Genomic DNA, 18,590 nt, shown 5'->3' with positions numbered 1-18,590 from the left:
CATCCGTAAACTGCTCTCTCACCTCCCGTATTGCAATCCATAGATTTGTCACAAGTCCTGTCATAACTAACAACAGCTAACAGAGCCCCAGCGACATGCCAGGCTCTGTTCTAAATGCTTTACTTTTAACTCATTTGTTCTTCCTATCAGCATGTAGGGATGACCTCGAAATACCTCCGGAATATACCCCTGCCGGAATATGCCACTGACCCTCAGCTTCTTTCAATGAATGTTATCAATTGCCTCCTAACTAATGTCTCTCTGATCGTTAGCTCTCAACCCATGTTCTCTCACCTCCAGAATTACTTGTCTACATTTCTGACGATCATAGAATTAAGAAAAAACAAACCCGTCTCCATCAAATCGATTCTAACTCATGATGAGCCTTGAGATCAGAGTAGAGCTGCCCCCTGGGGTTCCCGGGGCTGTGAATCCTGACAGAAACGGACTGCCTCGTCTTTCTTCCGGGGACTGCCGGTGGGCTCACCCCACCAACTGTCTGATTAGCAGCCTAGCGCTCAACCACTACGCCAGCAGGGCTGCTCCAAACCTAAGTGCCCTGCTTCAGGGCTTTACGAGTTCCTTACCATCTGGAGACCACAGTCGACATCTTATCATTTTTTTAATTTAATTTAATTTTTTATTTTTTATTATTTTTTAGTTCCATGACTTTTTATTTATAGCGTGGGTAACTCTGAGAAGAGCATATTTTCACATGTATCTTTTATTTTTTAAAAATTGGTTTCTTCCAACTAAATTCTCAAGAATAATGGCTTGCAGTGTGAGCCAGATGCTTGGAGAAGCAAGGGCCGCACAGGCTTGTCACCTGGCTGGGCATTTAGGAACTGTGGCTGTCACATCATCAGGTAGAGGAGTCAGGATTTACAGCACAGAGTTTTGGGGACCCAATTCAGCCCCCTCACAGGGTAGGGTGACATGTCCATCAGCTGGAATGAGGAGGCGGCTTCTTATCAGGGTTTGCTTTCTGCTGGGAAGGCTGCCTCACCATTGCAGTAGACCAAGCAATAGGGATGATGCAGGACGAAGGGATCCTGAGGCGAGAGGTCGATCACACACTGGTACAGCCCCGCGTCCTGCCTCTGGAATCCCATCACAGTGACCTTCATGATGACATCCTTGGGGAAATCCTCCAGCAGGAACCTTCCAGACCGGACTGATTCTGTCTCTAGGCTTTTGGTTGTCGTCCGCACCAGCGTAATTTAATTTTTTATTAAGAGATAATTTTATTGGGGACTATCACAACTCTAACAATCCACACAGCAATTGTATCAAGCATATTTGTACATATGTTGCCCTAATTTTTTTCCTAGACATTTACTTTCTATTGAGCCCTTGGAATCAACTCTTTTTTCCCTCCCTCCCCCACTAGTTTATTCTTAACTCCCACTTCTTTGCTGCCCTATCCATTTTTAGAATCAAGGCTTAACTCTCCCCTGAACGCAGAAGATGGCAATACTTCCACACCTTGAAAATGGCATTTCCTCTACCAAGAATGGGCATCCCACCTTGCCAGCTTGGCTCCAACTCCAGGTCTTCGTTCAAGACAATGCTCAAGTATCACCTCCCTTATTAAGATTCAGCTGCTGCCGAATCACTTGTCTGGAGTGATATGACTCCACACTCTATCAGCACTTATTATCAGCACTATTTCTGGAAGACTGTTTCTCCCATTACAGTACAGGACCCTTAAGAGTAGAATCAGTTAGTTCATAATACAAAGGTAGGTCAAAAAGTACTTCTATAAAATCACAGAGGCTAAAAAAAAATCACAAAGGCTTTTGGGAATCTAGGGCGGATGAGCCCTTCAAGACCAGTGGTGTGAGTGGCCATGCTGGGAGGGTAGAGGGTGAGTGGGTTGGAAAGAGGGAACTGATTATAAGAATCTACATGTGACCTCCTCCCTGGGGGATGGACAACAGAAAAGGGGGTGAAGGGAAACGTCAGACAGGGCAAGATATGACAAAATAATAATTTATAAATTATCAAGGGCTCATGAGGGAGGAGGGAGCAGGGAGGGAGGGGGAAAAAAGAGGACCTGATGCAAAAGGCTTAAGTGGAGAGCAAATGCTTTGAAAATTATGAGGGCAAAGAATGTACAGATGTGCTTTACACAATTGATGTATGTAGGGATTGTGATAAGAGTTGTATGAGTCCCTAATAAAATATTTTTTTAATCACAGAGGCTTTTATTAAACAAAACATCGAAATGTGAAACTAGTGTTTCTTTGGCATATCTGTACTTCTGAAGATGGTATTTCCATATATCTAACCCTTTCCTGGAGAATTCGTGCTTTTTGATTTATACTACATCAAAATTGCAGTTTGGGTATCTGCGAGGGACTCAAATTGTGTTCCCTTTAAGTGTGCTTTGAGATTTGAAAACAAAAAGACGTCAGAAAGGGTAAGATGAGGCTGTAGCCTGGATGGGGTATGGTTTCCCAATAAATGCTTCCAGGACAGCCCTTTTGCCCTGGAAAGCTGAGCAGCAGGTACAGTATCCAGATGGGAACCATGCCTCAGTGCAACTGTCCGCGCCTTTTTCTCACCCATGCCACTTCGCGTTTCCTCTGGGATTGTCCCATGTCCTTCCAGAAAAGTGGTCTAGATTACCCCTTTGGAATCCCAAAAATCACATGACCTTTCCACCAGCTTCCCTCTGAAGACACTGTTTTGACTGGACCTTTTTTTTTTTAAGGTACCCTAATGAGACTAACAAACATTTTATAGTGACCGAGTTAACAAAACCTTGTTCAGAATTACTGCCCCCATTGAAATGGTATGATGTATGAATCTTGTAAACATCTCCTTTAGTTAATTTTCTACCTAGCATCAAAGTGTTTGTAAATTCTTGTAACCAAAGACAACTGTCTCATCTTCATTCTAAATTAGATAACTACAATTCCCCTTGTACAGGATGAACCCTGAAATATACACTAGAACTTTTACATGTAACTTTTCTTTCTTCTTAACTAAAGGAGGGAGGCCCAAAGCATTAGCCCTTTCTACACCAAGGTCAACTGGTACAACATAGTTCACAAAGAGACTGCTCTACATCCTCAAACCAGAAGGATTCGATGGTGCCCTGCCTCACAGTAGAAGGTCCTGGAGAGAGTGGGAGGAAAATGTCGAAGAGAATTCAAAATCAGCCATCAGGCTTATTGGTCAGCTAGAGACTGGCGGGCCCCCTAGACCACGGTCTGTGCCCTTCCGGTCTGAAATGAAGCTCACTTTACTAAATGGAACTCGCTAGAATAGTCAGCCACTTAAGAGCCAAGGGCAGCATCTAGCCAAGAGTGAGGCGAGGGGGTGGAAAGGATGCAGGAAACATGGGCTGGAAGCAGAGTAAGTGATGGTGCATAGAAAGGACTGCAGTGAATAAGCTGAGTCAGAACCTGTGTGAATTACCGAAAGTAAAGCTATGATCTGCCCTGTAAACCTCACCTAGCTCACAATAAATATTTTAAACTAACCGAAACACCATTCGCCACCTCTGCCCACGGTCAGCCTTCGGACTTGACGTAGACGTAAGCAGAGCTATGCTGTTTCAGGTGCCATCACCTCGTCCAGCTCTAACCAGGCAGCTGGAACAGTGCCCTGTTGCTGCAGACAAATCTATCAGCCTTTAGAATGCTCCACCTAACAGTTTTGAATGACTGCCTTTCATTCCTGATGTGCTCTCTATCGGACCCTGCTGTGAGATAAAGTGGAATTACAGCAGCATTACTAGCTATAGAATGAATGAGAGTTGTAATATACTTCATGAACTCCAGACAGTAAGGCAGCTTTGAATCTTAATGTGAGAGAGGAAAGAGAGAGAAAAATAAGGTGCAGTTTATCTCCAGATCACAAAGATGGGAAACACCTCTCCAATGACTATGAGCAGCTAAATCCTACATTAAATCCTCGGGCTCAGGGAGCTGAAGCACAGGGACGGCTGGGCTAATGCCTGCAGTCTAACAGCATGTTACATAACCGATAAGCACAAAAGACGTGATTTCAAAAGATGCTACTGTACATGGTATATTCTGTTTCCAAGAGGGTCAAGGGCGAGGTCAAGGACAAGCATGCAACCAGAGAAGGAAGAGAAGGACAAGAGTTCAACTATTTTAAGAAAGAAAAGGGGAATTTAAGGAAGGCTGACACCTGAGAAAAGAAAAGATACCAAAAATGTGAACTTCAAAGGGGGCATAGGCCAACTGGCACAACAGAGTACACACATGTATATGTACACACACACACACACACACACACCATGCTACATCTTACCTTGGTGAGTACTTACTGAGGTTTTAAAGCTTATAAACAGCCATACAACTACTGGTCTCTCCCTGCCATGGACTAAACTAGATCCCCCTAAAATTATGTATCAATTTGGCAGGTCCACAATTCTCAGTAGTCTGGCAGTTATGTAATGATGTACTTTGGTATGTAATTTTCTTCCATGATGTGATAAACTAAGTAGCTGTAAGAAGATTAAAGGTGGGCTGTACAAGGCTCTCTATCAGCTTAATGCTATCCTGATATGACTGCCATCATCCTTCTTCAAAGAATTGGAAAAACTGATTATCAACTTCATATGGCAAGGGAAGAAGCCCAGAATTAGCAGAGAACTCCTAAAGAAGGACAAAGTGGGAGGGCTTGTGCTACCTGACTTTAACATGTAGTATACGGCCACAGTGATCAAAACAGTGGGGTACTGTTATAACGACAGATATTCAGACCAATGGAGAAGAGCTGAAAACCCAGAAATAAAAATCACAGCATAAAGACAACTGATTTTTAATAAGGGCCCAAAAAATATCAAGTGGAAAGTGGATACCCTCTTCAATAAGTGGTGCTAGAAAAAATGGACATTTACCTGCAGAAAAACAAAGCAAGACCCTTACCTCACTCCATGCACAAGAAAAACTCAAGATGGATCACAGACCTTGAGGTAAAACCCCAAACTATTAGGGCCATTAATGAGGGAATTGGGACCTACTTGAGAACTTTGGCTCAGGGAATACACAGGCTATCAGAAATAGGGAAGGACACAAATACAGAGGAGTCACAAATTGGCAAGTGGGAAAAACTGAAGATAAATCACCTGTGTACATCGAAAGACTTCACTGAGAATAAGAGAGCCCACCGACTGGGGAAACATCTTTAGCAACGACACATCAGACAAAGGCCTTATTACTAAAATCTACAATACTTTGTAAACTTACAATAGGAAAAACACTAACTTCCCACTGAGGAGGTGGGCAAAGGACCTGAACAGAAGTTTCACAGGGGCTGAAATCCGAATGGCCAATAAACATATGAGAAAATGTTCCCGATCTTTAGCCATAAGAGAAATGCAAATTAAAACAACTATGAGGTACCACCTGACACCCTCAAAGGTAGCCCAATTCAAAAAATCAGAAAGCAACAAGTTTTGGAGGGGCTCTGGGGAGACAGGAACTCTCATCCACTGCTGGTGGACCTGTAAGTATGTACAGCCACTATGGAAATCGATTTGGCAATATCTAAACAGATGGAGATTGAGCTACCATATGACCCAGCAATCCCCTACTGGGCACATACCCAGAAGAGGCAAGAAACAAACCAAGGCCAGACATCTGTGCTCCAATGTTCATTGCAGCACAGTTCACAATTGCAAGGAGTTGGAAGCAACCCAAATTTCCATCAACTGACGATTGGATTAAAAACCTGTGGTACATACATACAATGGAGTACTACGCATCACTAAAAATCAGTGATGTCCTTTTTCCAGATCAGTATAATAAAGGAGTGATATGCAATTTTAAAAAAAAGCAGTAATGAACATATGAAGCATATTGCCACATGGGAAGAACTGGAGGAAATTATGCTAAGTGAAGTAAGTCAAGCACAAAAGGACAAGTATATGAGTTCACTGAGGTAAGCTTATTTAAAAAAAAAACAGGGCATAGGGGAAAAGCTACTATATACATACATCCCTAGGGTGAGGTCCAGCAACTATAGCAGGGGCCAAACCCAATCCAGGGATACATACGGCAGCCAACTAAAGAAGAGGGGGAAAGGAGATATGCCACAGCTTCGGTAGCGACGGCTCTCGCTGTGTCTGAGCTGCTCTAACCCCTCCCCCAGGACCACCGCAGTCGGCTAGTCCGTGCTTCAAGGTAACCGTGTGCGACCGAAAGGCCGTGATCAAAAATGCCGACATGTCGGAGGAGATGCAACAGGACTCGGTGGAGTGCGCGACTCAGGCGCTAGAGAAATACAACATAGAGAAGGACATTGCAGCCCACATCAAGAAGGAGTTTGACAAGACGTACAATCCCACTTGGCACTGCGTTGTGGGCAGAAACTTTGGTAGTTATGTGACACATGAAACTAAGCACTTCATTTACTTCTACCTGGGCCAAGTGGCCATCCTTCTGTTCAAATCTGGTTAAAGCATGGATTGTGCCCACACACCCAGTGATCCATCCAAAACCAAGGACTGCCGCCTAAATTCCAAATACCAGAGACTGGACCCTTCAGCCTTGCTAAGGGAACATCTCCACCTTTGAACCTTTTTGTGTCGTTTGGTACAGGACCTCCTCTGTACTCCTGTGTGGTTATAAAGCAATTAGCAAAACGGAAAAAAAAAAAAAAAGAAGAGGGGGAAAGAAAGAAAAAAGAGAGAGAGAGACATGGGTAGGTGGGGAGCAGGGCACTAACCCACCCAAGGGGAGGATATTGTTTCTCCACAGGAGAGGGAGAGAGAAACCAGACTTCAACCAGATGCACCAACACGTGAATACAACATACCGGCATGTACCAGGGAACCAATAGAGAGGTGTGTGGGGCCGGCCCCAATCCCAACTCTGTGGACACACACACCACCGCCGCCCCCCACTCAAAAGAAGAATGCACTTAAGAGGGCAGTACTGGGACTACAGCTTGGGGAGAAGGGCACATCGGATTACACAGGGCTTGGGGGGGGGGGTGTGGCAAAGGAATAGAGAGGAAAAAGAGGACATTCTGGCCCACCAAGGCCCGAGAATGATGATCCTGCTCAGAGTACACAACGTACGTAAGGGGAGGACTGTATGATTGGCCCCACCACGGGACACGGTGTCCCTCACTGAACCATGATACTGCCGGGAACAGCACTGGAGACACAGCGTGGGAAGAGTGCACGGTCTGGCCCCATCACGCTGGGGCGAGGCACTGAAGGCATGCAGCAGAGCAGCAGGGGGACAGAGTGATGAAACCCCAAGGAATACCAAAAATAGATTTTGGAGACAGAGCGTGGCACCCCATCAGACTTAACTGGAAAACACTCCTAAAAGCCAACAAACAGACCTTGACTATTTATAGGTTTTTCCATTTATGTCAGTGGCTTTCTTTTTGTTATTGTTATTTTGGGTTTTTGTTGTTGTTGTTGTTGTTACTGTTTTGTTGGTTTTGACTTCCTTTGTTGTTTTATTTGGCTTTGCCTAGTTTTTGCACTTATTAATGTATCTGCATGTCTATCTAGATAAGATAGGCAGGATAAATAATTCAGAGATGAAAAGAAAGGGCCCACTGGTTGGGGGAGGGGAGGGATACAGGAGAAGGGGAGGTGAGAGAAATGAAGGGGAGGTGGGGGAAACCAACCCAGGGACAAGGGAACAATAAGTGAATTAAAATCAATGGAAGGAAAGTCGTAGGATGCCTAGTGGGGCTTAATCAAAGGCAAGGTAGCACCAAGAAATTACTAAACCCAAATGAAGGCCGAACATGATGGTGGGACAAGAGGGAAGTAAAAGGAAATAGAGGAAAGGATATTTATAGAGGACTAAATACAGGCATGTACATATGTAAATATATATATATAATAAGAGGGGAATAGAACTATGTACTCATATCTATATGTTAATAATTAAGGTTGCAGATAGACATTGGGCCTCGACTCAAGTACTCCCTCAACACAAGAACACTTTGTTCTAACAATCCACATTCTGTGATGCAAACCTTCCCAACACGATCTCTGAAGACAAACTGGGTGCATAAGCAAATGTGCTGAAGAAAGCTGATGGTGCCCAGCTATCATAAGATATAGTATCTGGGGTCTTAAAGGCTTGAAGACAAACAAGCGGCCATCTAGCTCGGAAGCAACAAAGCCCACAGAGAAGAAGCACACAAGCCTAAGTGAACACGAGGTGTTGAAGGGATCAGGTAGCAGACACCAAAGAACAAAAACCATCATTGTGTCATCACCTTCTCCACATAAATGCTGAAGACGAATGTGTGCATAAGCAAGTGTGGTGAAGAAGGCTGATGGTGCCCGGCTACTGAGAGATATAGCATCTGGGGACTTAAAGGCTTGAAAGTAAACAAGCGACCATCTAGCCCAGAAGCAACAAAGCCCACATGGAAGCAGCACAGCAACATGTGTGATCATGAAGAGCTGAAGGGGACCAGGTTTCAAGCAACAAAGGCGGGGGGCGGGGGAGAAATCATATCATCGTGAATGAGGGAAGTGCATGATGGGGACCCAGTGCCCATCTGTAGACAACTGGACATCCCTTGCAGAGGGGTAGTGGGGAGGAGATGAGTCACTCAGGGTTCAGAGTAGCAATAATCAAACTCACAACCTTCCTCTAGTTCTTAAACACTTCCTCCCCCCAACTATCATGATCCCAATTCTAACTTGCAAACCTGTTTAGACCAGAGGGTGCGCAGCGGTGCAGTGGGGATCTGGAAACACAGGGAATCTAGGACGGATGAACCCCTCAGGACCAGTGGTAACAGTGACGACACCAGAAGGGAAGGGGTGTAGAAAGGGAAAACCAATCTTGGGGATCTACATGTAACCACCTATCTGGGGGATGGGCAGCGGGAAGGTGGGTGAGGAGAGACGCTGGGCAGTGTAAGGTAAGATAAAATGATAATTTATAAATTATTAAGGGTCTGGGAGGGAGGGGGGAACGGAGATGGAGGGGGGAGGGAAAAAATGAAAATGAGCTGATTCCAGGAACCCAAGCGGAAAGCAAATTTTGAGAATGATGAGGGCAATGAATGAACAAGAATATTTTACTCAATTGATGTATGCATGGATTGTGGTAAGAGTTGTATGAGCCCCAATAAAAGTATATTTTTAGAAAAAGTCAACTATTTGTTGTATGTCTACTACAGCAACACACTAGAAAACTAAGACATGATCTGCCTGGAGCAAAGAGGGGTGACGAGAATAAAAACCGAAGGAAAGAATTAGCCCAAGAACCGGTGACCCTCAGCCCCTGTGTCCCCGAGAACCAGAAGAACTGGAAGGTGCCTCTGCCATTCCTGACTGCTCTGAAGGGGGGGGGGGAGACACAATAAAAGATCCTGAAGAAAGAAAGGGGAAGGAAAACATGGAACACACTCAATTACTAAAAAGACTAGGCTGGTGAACCCCCAAGAGTATAGCCCTGAAGTCACCCTTCAGGTTTGGAACTCAACTCACTCCATGGTTCAACTTTCTGCCAAATAATAAGACAGGGCTACAAGGTGAATAATCACACCCCGGAGGTATACACTCTTCAGAACACTCAACCATATGAGATCAAAAGGCAACCAGTGCCCAGAGACAAAAAGCAAGAGGGCGTTAGGAAAGAAAACTGAATGGCAAAGAGAAACACAGGGGTGGAGCTGGGTAAGTGTGGTTTCAATGTGGGGAATTCAATCAGCGTCATGGACCAAAATAGGAACAGAAAACCAAGATTGTAAACTCTCGCCCAAATCACAATGAAAAGTTTGGAGAAAGGGAAAAGGGGAGAACAGAATAAGCACAGACATCTCCATACACAATTAGAGAGGTTTGTTTAAGTGAAACTTCACAAGTGTTTAAAAATAAAATTAATTAAAAATAAAATAAAAGCCGTAAGAGTCCCTAATAAACTGATGGATATAAAAATAAAATTTTAGTCAATTCTGAACATTCCTCCCAATGGCCCTGACTCAGAGTCAAAGCGTAAGAAGGATTTTACGGCAACTAGAGGAGCCACACTCTACAGAGTGGGGACTTCACACTAGCTGCAAGAAGTGGGGTGCTGTCAACCACCTGTAGAACCAGATTCCTCCCCGGGCTCCAGACAGAGACCAACCTGACCAACTCTTGAGTTCAACCTGTGCGGCCAAAAGGAGAGAACTTGGTGGATGGAACCTTCCCACTCTTCTGTCCCACAGAACTGTGGCCTAAAAAGGATGTTTTATGTTGCTGCAGTTTGGGCGCTTGTTCCACAGAAAAAGAAAACTAATTAGGACTTAACTCTAGCTTCCGTCCGAAACCAGTTAGTGCTTATAACATGGCCCTGGTCTACACTAACCTTAGTGAAACGATCACTGACGCTGAGGATGCTATAGCAAAGTGTGGTGCAGAAAGCAGATGGTGCCCGGCTATCAACTGGAATAGTGTCTGGTCTTAAAGGCTTGTATTCAAACAAGCAGCCATTTAAAGGAGGCATCCACATGACAGAAGCAGCAACTATATTATCATCTTCTGCCATTTGTTTTGGTTTTGCTTCTTATTGTTTCTATTGGCATCCCAGTTTGTAAAGCAGAGAGGGAGTAGATGTACAGGGACAATAACTGATGCAATGGGGCGGGGGGAGGGGTGAAAGGGGGAGGGAACATTGGAACTGATTGTGATGATGTAGTAGATACAACTCTTTTTAAAAGCAATTTAACCAAAGTATATGTGAATATTATATCAAGAAAAATACTAAAAAACCAAATTTAACCAATGGTTACCATGACTCAAGGAGAAAGAGTTGTTGCTTGGGGGTAGAGTTCATGTTAAGGGTTGTGGAGTGATTTGGAAACGGCGGTCAAAAATGGTCATACACGAGACTCCAAAATCTTTCTCCCCCGCCCTCCTTGGATTGGGCTGTTCGCTTCCTACTGCTACACAATTGAGGGCTTTGATTTTGTTGTTCATTTTTTGGGTTTTTTCCTCAGCAAAATGAGTGTGGATGTAGCTTCTCCCCAAAGCCTTCTTGAAGCTTCCGATTCTAGAAACTCTCCGCCAGTAACTACCAGTTTGGGGGCTAAAGAAGATCACACATCCTTGCAAATGTCGTCTGCCGAGGCTCCCTACTCAGAGACAGCCGAGTCTCTGCGTCCTTCTTCCGTGGACCTGCTTCTGCAGGAGAGCCCGGACTCTTCCACCAGTCCCAAAGCCCAGCTGCCCGCCTCTGCCGAGAAGGACCCAGCGAGGAAGGAGGAGAGCCAGGGCCAGGGCAAGAGGCAGAAGGTGCGAACTGTGTTCTCACAGATGCAGCTGTGCATACTTAAGGACCGCTTTCAGAAACAGAAGTACCTCAGCCTCCAGCAGATGCAAGAGCTTTCCGAAGTCCTGAATCTGAGTTACAAACAGGTTCCAGAACCAGAGGATGAAATGTAAGAGGTGGCAGAAAACCACCAACTGGTCCAAGAATAGCCATGGTGTGACTCAGGTCTCTGCGCCTACAGAATACCTGGATGTCTGTGCTTCCTACCACCAAGGATGCCTTCCTTCTGGAAGCCTTCCCATGTGGAGCAATCAGAGCTGGAACAGCCAGGCCTGGAACAACCAGGGTTGGAACAGCCAGGCCTGGAACAACCAGGGTTGGAACAGCCAGGCCTGGAACAAGCATACCTTGAACAACCAGGGTTGGAATAGTGAGGCTTGGAGCAACCAGACGTGGACCAGCAGCCAGATGTGGAACAGGAAGATGCGGTGTACCCAAGCCTGGAATAACAGGCCTGGAACAGTGCAGCCTGGAACAACGCATTCCAGAACTGTGGAGAGGACTTCCTGCTGCCCCCGGTCCAGCAAGCTTCTCTCTGTGACCTGGAAGCCGTACACACGTTCGATTTCTCTTTAAATGAGTCCATAAGCATTCAATCTGAAGATTGTATGAAGACAGACATTTAGCCCCATGCCCATCTGGGCAGTGACCGCGTGATTTCCTTTTTTGTAGGACTTCTTGCTTTAGAACGCCCTTGCCTTGACAACCTGGTTTTCCTTGTTCCTACTGTATGGAGGGGCGGGGAGGGGGGCTTGGGGAACAGGGTGAAGATTGTGGTTTCTATTTAACCAAAGATTCGATAATATGATGGTTTACCTTGGTTACTCTGCACAGCGTGATAAGCCATGTCCCTGCCTATAAATAACTATATAGAACACTGCCTTGAATGTTCTTAGGATCTAGCCTCAATAATAGGACCTAAAAGTAGAACGATGTGAGGTGAAGGGTTATTTGCAGTGTACAGGACGTGGGAGTCTTACTAGACAATTTAGGGGTGGGGGAAGGTTAAGTCATAATGCGCTTCTTTGATTTCCTCCACCCTTCTGCTCTGTTTTAATTATAAACCCTAGCTTGTTTCTTCTTTGTATTTCGCTGCATCATGGTAACAACAGTACCAACATCACTGAATGACTTACAAATATTGGTGCGCACAAATAAAAAGAATATCCACTTTTCCATTAAAAAAATGGTCATACGACATGAGGAGTAGCATCAAGGGCACTGGATGATCCATGTAGAAGTTGTGGACTTGGAGACTGTTTTGTTGTCCATATTTCTGCCACAATTAGAAAAAAATCACATGAATAACAATAATATAAAATTAAAGAGTAAAATAAAATTAAAAAGGGAGAAGAAAATGTTCTAGAATTGAATGTGGTGATAATTGTACAACTCTTCTTGATATGACTGAACTATTAATTGTATGACAGGTGGGTAAGGTGCTAATAAAACTGTTTTAAGAAAAACTAATTAGGGGATTGTACAAAACTTAAGTGAATAAACTCTTATCTCAAAAGCACCTTTCATCGCAAAGATTCTAAAAGTACTTGACATATTTGGCATGAGTTATAAAGAAACATAAGTTCACCTTCTTAAAAAAATAAAATATATCAATTGACATCTTTTTAAAAATGAAGAGCCTCGTTTTCTTCAGTCCTGGCTTAGGACTCGAGATGTGTGTGTCTAATAAAATCCCTTTAAATGTCTGGCCCATGTATCTCTTTCTAACCATTTTCAGTCCTCAACTACTACTGACCCTTGACCAACCCGGGTTTGGACTGCAGGGCCCACTTCCACGCAGACCTTTCCCTTCTGCTGCCGTTGCAGTGAGCTCAGGAGGAGCCACTTAAACCCCACTGAAACCGCCTGGGTGATGCTCATCATATCCGAGGGGCTAGTTCAGAAGCCTTTTACTAGAGACACAGCTGTTCGCTCGGAGTTGATCAACCTCATACGGCATTGTAAAAAGAGAGCTGACACACTTGCGTTTACCGCGACAGCAGCAGGGAAAAAGATCTGCGTGTAAGTGGGCACCCACAGTTCACACCCGGGTTGTTCAAGGGTCATCCGTGCACTTCCAACCGCATGGGGAGTTGGCACCCCAACACCCTGCCAGTAGCTCCACGGTGACTTACTGTGCAGGTAAGTGTAAATGTCTAGTCTAGACTTCTCCCACATGAAAATATCTGCTGAAGAGGGCTGCAATTGCATTGCACCTGCCCAAATATATGCAACTTAAGAGTTGTTAAAAAACAAACTGCCATTTAAACAGACTATTTTTTCCTTGCAAGTAATTTTCCCTCAGTGCCTCCAAGAACTAGCTTCATCTATTTGTTCTCCTGGACAGTTAGAGCAGATGCTAGGTCTTGCCAAGCACCTAGCTTCTATTCTACTAAGTCTTGTGGGACTCACCTAGCTTCTATTCTACTAAGTCTTGTGGGACTCCCTTGCTGTGCCATCTGGGGTAAACTGACCTCTGCAAGCTTTCACTTCTTTATTGGTAAAACGAGATGTAAATACCCACCTCACAGGGATGGGCTCAAAGTACACAGAGGAGGCGCTTGGAGCATTGTCAAGCACATAGCAAAAGCTCAAAAATTATTTACAGCGTCATATATCGCTCGAGACCTACTGAATGAATAATAAAAATAGTGATGTACTCATTCCAGTTTATAATATTACATATTATTAGAAGGGAAAAAAGTATGAATTATTCATAATTGCCAAGAAGTGACAATACCCAAAAGTCCACCAACTGATGAGGGGAATAAACTAAGTGTAATAGAATATTACTCAGCCACAAAAGGGAATAAAGTGTTAATATATGCTATAATAAGAACAATAAAAGCATTCAAGCAAATGAAATTAAATTACATAAAAGAAGCTAGACACTGATATAAAATGTCCAGAATAGGTGAATGCCTAGAGAGAGAGAGAAGGTAGGCAGTGTCTTTTGGGGCAATGGTACACACACTCCCCACTCGTCGGTGACTGAGACTCTTCAAGCAGGATGCCCAGGCTCTGATCTACATGGCAACAGACTGCCACATTGGCTTGGTGGCTGAGCACTCAACCACTGCGCCACCAGCATACTGAAGACAGTGTGAGCTGTATCCTTTTAAGTGATGGAGTTTATGAAACACAAACTACACAGCACAACTGGTGAAGCCCTCAATTGCTAACTGAAAGGTTGGCAGTTCACACTCACCCAGAAACACCTGGAAAGAAAGAACTGGTGAACTGCTTCTGCAGGGTCACAGCCATGACAAACCTACCAAACTCATTCTGTTATGCACACATGGGGCCAGAACTGACTTGACAAGACGAGTGTGTGTGTATGCTTGTCTGTCTTTAGGAAATACACTGACACAACTAGGGGGAAAGGGTTATATGTAAATCACCCTTACACAGTTCAGAATTGTGAACAAATGCATAAATAGACCCAAGTAATAAAAGCACATATAACAAAGCAAATGGGGTGAAATCTTAACTACATTTGGACTCCACCTTCACTCTCTATTTGAAACTATTTCACAATGGATCCGTGGTCTAAATGTAAGAACTAAAGCCGAATACATAAATAAATATAGTTATGTAATGTGATATCGGTTCGTTATCTCATGGCCTACAGTACTATCACTCAAGCCTCAATGAACCTTACCTCACACAGAATTTCTCTGTAAAGCACATCACGGATTTCTTTCCCTTAGGAACGCTAAATAACACATTGGCACTATGCTTGTTGGATCATTTTAAACAGCAAAATCGCCAACAAAAAGCCTTCATATGCCAAAACATGGCACTGAAAATAAACCACAGTTGGAGAGAAAATATCTAAGAAACATTGATGACAGGTGTATATTTAGAACATTCATACAAGAACTTTCACAACTCACTAGTAAGTAAACTCAATTTAAAGATGCAATGGACAAAAGGTTCTGAATGGACACTTCACAAAGGCACATAAAAGTGCTCAGCAGCGTTCATTAATAGGCAAGCATAGAGTAAAATCATAACAAGGTGAGACAACCTTCCCTGCAGAGTGGCTAAAATCAAGGTGAGGTGGACACCACCCATCAGTCAGCAGACAATGAAAAGCCAGGGTTCTCTCATAATTCATTTGGGGCAATGCAAAATAAACACAATCACTCTGAGGAAATATATTGTCATTTACTATAAAATTACAAATACACACCTGCACTTCATAACGTAATTCTGCTCCTAAATATTTACCCAAGAATAAAAGCATATACCCTACACTCGAGTTGAAGTCGACCCAAATATCAGCGGAGGTGCCTAATTTTACCACAGACACTGCATAAAAAAGGTGCTGAAAAACTCAGCTCATACATGAGTATATACGGTACTTACACAAAGACTTGTGTTCAAATTATTGTAGTAGCCGAGAACTAGAAACCAGTCAAATGTCCAGCCAACAGGTGAAAGGATAGACAAGTTGTGTTACATTCCTGCATAAGGATTCCATTTAGCCATAAAAAGAAACCAACTGTTACAAGATAAATAACTGGGAGGCGGGGGGGGGGGTACCATTATGTTGTCATGAATGTGCTGTAAAAATGTGTAACAATATGGGCTATATCCTGAGTCGGTGCTTCTGCTCCTACCACTCGCCTATGGGTCGGTCATCGTGCTTATGGTGGCTGGAAGTCAGGTCTCCCAGAGTACACACGCTTCAGGGAGCTTCCAGACAAAGAACAGACATGGAAGGAGGGGTGGGCAGTCCATTGCTGAGGGATGAGCCATTGAAAGCATTCTGAACTGCAGCAAAACAGGCCGTGCCAGAAGAGAAGCCCCTAGGTTGGAAAGGACTCCAACCGTGGCTGGGAAACAGCTACTTCCGAAATGCCGAGTTGACCTTACTGGTAAGCACATGGTAAAGCGTTCAGAACCTTCATCTGCTGATGGGGCATGACTCAAATTACGAAGAAACAGATGCACACAGTCATTAATAAACAGAATGTGAAATGTACAAAGCAAAAATCTAGAAAAATCGGAGGTCATCCAAAATTAAAGATAACATATAGAGATCATAGATACCCTAGATATTAGTGAGCTGGTATTGGCTATTTTGAATCAGACCATTTACCATATTGGGAATGGCAAATTCCGAAGGAATGCTGTCACATTTATCATCAGAAGGAACAGACTAAAGCAATCCAAAAGTCTAATGCTGTATGTGACAGGATAACATGCATATGGCTGCAAGGAAAACTGGCTAATACAACTATTATTCAAATTTACTCACCAACCACTAAAGCCAATGAAGAAGAAATTAAAGAATTCTGTCATCTTCTGCAGTCTGAAATTTATTAAACATGCAAGCAAGAGGCATTAATAATTACTGGTGATTAGAATGTGAAACTAGGAAACAAAGAGGAAGGATCAGTAGTTCGAAAACCTGGCTTTGGTGACAGAAATGACGCTAGAGATTGCATGGTAGAATGTTAAGACCTATGTTTTGCAACAATTATGAGGCTGGCACAGAACCGGGAATGTTTCATTCCGTCGCTGTGAAATGTAACCAATTCAACGGTACCAAACAAGGGCATGTCTTCATTACAAAATACATTTTTTCCAACAACACAAATGATGACTGCACATATGCACACCAGCAGATGAATACCAAGGAATCAAACTGACCACATCTGAGGGAAGAGGTGACGGAGAGTTTCAATATCATCAAACAAAACAGAGCCAGGGGCCAACTGTGGAATAATCAATTGCTTATATGTAAGTTCATGTTGAAGCTCAAGAAAATGAAAACAAATCCACATGAGCCAAAATACAGCCTTGAGTAAATCCTACCTAAATTTAGAAACCATCTCACAAACAGATTTGAGGCATTGAACACGACTGACCAGTAACAAGTTGTGCATTAACATCAAGAATAACATACAAAGCAAGCATTAAAAAAGTCACTAAATAGATAGGAAAACGAGAAAGGTCAAAATGGATGTGAGAAGAGACTGGAACTTGTCCTTGAACAGAGTAGCTAAAGCAAATGATGAAGTGAAAGCTAAGAGGTCATTTCAAAGGGCAGCTTGAGAAGACAAAACAAAGCACTATGGTGAGATGTGTAAAGACCTGGGGTGAGACAGTCAAAAGAGAAGACCCCGCTCCGCAGACCTCAAACTGAAAAAACTGAAAGAAAAATGCACGTCTCGAGGTGCAATCCGGAAGAATTCTATGGACAAAATACGGAAAGATGCAGGAAGCATCCAAGAACGGTGAAAGGAACACAGTCACTGTACCAAAAATAACTTGTCAGCATTCAACCATTTCAGGAGCTACCATCCAATCAAGAATTGACTGCACTTAAGGAAGGAGTCCAAGCTGCATTAACGGCATCAGCAAAGGAACTTTAAAAACCCAAAACTCACGGCCATCAAGTTGATGCTGACTTGTGGAGAGCCTGTAGGACAGAGTAGAACTGCCCGTGAGTTTCCGAGACTGTAACCCTTTACGGGAGTAGATACCCCCCCCCCCCCACCCAGGAACTGACAGAATACAAATGGAAATGTTTCAACAAACTGATGTAATGCTAGAAATCCCCATTCTTCTATGCCGATAAATTTGGAAGATAAGTTACCTGGCCAACCAACTAGCATTTTCAATTGCCTCATATGTATGTGAAAGCTGGCTAATGAATAAATCAGACTGAAGAAAAACTGATGCTTCTGAACTATGATGTTGAATGATACTGAATATTCCATGGATGGCCAAAAGAACACACATCAGAGTCGGAATGCTCCTTGGAAGCTGGGATAACGAGACTCCATCTCACATACTGTGGACAGGCGTCAGGAGGATAGCATACTTAGTGAAATGAAGCAAGAGTCAGTGTGGTCGACTCCCCAGGTGCAACGGTAGGCTCAGAAAGCAATGGCTGTGAGGATGGGGAAGGACTAGACAGGGCTTCGCTCTGCTTGTCCGCAGGGCTGCTGAATGGGAATCCGCTCCAGCACACAAGACGACTTCGTGGCAACACTTTCTCGCCTACCCGTGCATCCCCAGCTCTGTCTGTACGAGTCCGGGAAGCAAAGGCACCCAGCCCCCGTGCTTCCTTTAAAGACGATCTCCCACTAGCTGCACACCAGACTGAAGAAGAGCAGCGCATTTGAATTAAGGTGCTGGTGAAGACTATCCAAAGTGCCGTGGACTGCCAAAAGGACAAACAGACCTGTCTTAGCAGCAGTACAGCCACACTGCTCCTTAGAGGCAAGGAGAGACCAGTCCCGGGAAAGGACACTGTGCGTGGTCAGGGGGAGGGCAGTGAAAAGGAGG

The 18,590-nt window shown here is 43.9% G+C and overlaps 1 protein-coding gene and 2 pseudogenes across 2 annotated transcripts in view; 2 read left to right on the top strand and 1 right to left on the bottom strand.

Moving 5' to 3' along the window:
- Positions 1-18,590, bottom strand: part of ASCC1 (activating signal cointegrator 1 complex subunit 1) — a 126,296-nt gene that overhangs the window by 94,127 nt on the left and 13,579 nt on the right. The window lies entirely within an intron of this gene.
- Positions 3,348-6,540, top strand: LOC142429532 (dynein light chain 1, cytoplasmic pseudogene; annotated as a pseudogene).
- On the top strand, positions 10,958-11,911 carry LOC142429531 (homeobox protein NANOG-like; annotated as a pseudogene).

This window comes from Tenrec ecaudatus, chromosome 16 (assembly GCF_050624435.1).
Source record: "Tenrec ecaudatus isolate mTenEca1 chromosome 16, mTenEca1.hap1, whole genome shotgun sequence".
In the NCBI taxonomy this organism is placed as follows: domain Eukaryota; kingdom Metazoa; phylum Chordata; class Mammalia; order Afrosoricida; family Tenrecidae; genus Tenrec; species Tenrec ecaudatus.
Note: the sequence above shows the minus strand (reverse complement) of the source record. Positions and strands in the feature narration are given on the sequence as shown.